At 54.7% G+C, this 1,046-nt stretch overlaps 1 protein-coding gene and 1 long non-coding RNA gene across 2 annotated transcripts in view; both read right to left on the bottom strand.

Moving 5' to 3' along the window:
* LOC106949748 (uncharacterized) overlaps window positions 1-108 on the bottom strand; it is a 3,196-nt gene extending 3,088 nt beyond the window's left edge. Inside the window, exon 1 of the long non-coding RNA XR_001425446.1 lies at window positions 9-108. This is a non-coding gene — a long non-coding RNA (uncharacterized LOC106949748). The remainder of the gene's footprint in view (window positions 1-8) is intronic.
* Window positions 1-1,046, bottom strand: part of LOC106949742 (SH3 and cysteine-rich domain-containing protein 2-like) — a 48,723-nt gene that overhangs the window by 7,504 nt on the left and 40,173 nt on the right. The window lies entirely within an intron of this gene.

The raw sequence follows: 1,046 nt of genomic DNA, 5'->3' as shown, positions 1-1,046 counted from the left end.
TTCATAACGAGTGCTCTTGGTCTCCGGTCTGACCTCCAGGGTTCATAACGAGTCCTCTTGGTCTCCGGGCTGACCTCTAGGGTTCATAACGAGTCCTGTTGGTCTCCCGGCCTATCCTCTTGGGTTCATAACGAGTCCTCTTGGTCTCCGGGCTCACCTCTAGGGTTCATAATGAGTCCTGTTGGTCTCCGGGCTAACCTCTAGGGTTCATAACGAGTCCTCTTGGTCTCCGGGCTGACATCTAGGGTTCATAACGAATCATGTTGGTCTCCGGGCTAACCTCTTGGGTTCATAAAGAGTCTTCTTGGTTTCCGGGCCGACCTCTAGGGTTCATAACGAGTCCTGTTGGTCTCCCAGCCTGCTTCTGCTGCTTTGTAGCGAGTCCTCTTGGTCTCCGGGTTGACCTCTAGGGTTCATAATGAGTCCTGTTGGTCTCCCTCCCTGCTTCTGCTGCTTTCTAGCGAGTCCATTTGGTCTCCGGGCTAACCTCTAGGGTTCATAACGAGTCCTGTTGGTCTCCCTGCCTGCTTCTGCTGCTTTCTAGCGAGTCCTCTTGGTCTCCGGGCTGACCTCTAGGGTTCATAGCGAGTCCTCTTTGGTCTCCAGGCTGACCTCTAGGGTTCATAGCGAGTACTCTTTGGTCTCCGGGCTGACCTCTAGGGTTCATAACAAATCCTGTTGGTCTCCCGGCCTGCTTCTGCTGCTCTGTAGCGAGTCCTCTTGGTCTCCTGGCTGACCTCTAGCGTTCATAACGAATCCTGTTGGTCTCCGGGCTGACCTCTAGGGTTCATAACGAGTCCTGTTGGTCTCCCTGCCTGCTTCTGCTGCTTTGCAGCGAGTCCTCTTGGTCTCCGGGCTGACCTCTAGGGTTCATAGAGAGTCCTCATTGGTCTCCGGGCTGACCTCTAGGGTTCATAACGAATCCTGTTGGTCTCCCGGCCTGCTTCTGCTGCTCTGTAGCGAGTCCTCTTGGTCTCCGGGCTGACCTCTAGGGTTCATAGAGAGTCCTCATTGGTCTCCGGGCTGACCTCTAGGGTTCATAACGA

Source organism: Poecilia latipinna, unplaced genomic scaffold, assembly GCF_001443285.1.
Source record: "Poecilia latipinna isolate Pla-1442-1.1 unplaced genomic scaffold, P_latipinna-1.0 Scaffold22, whole genome shotgun sequence".
NCBI classification, from domain to species: Eukaryota; Metazoa; Chordata; class Actinopteri; order Cyprinodontiformes; family Poeciliidae; genus Poecilia; species Poecilia latipinna.
The sequence above is the reverse complement of the archived record's forward strand: the minus strand, read 5'-3'. Positions and strand labels throughout refer to the sequence as shown.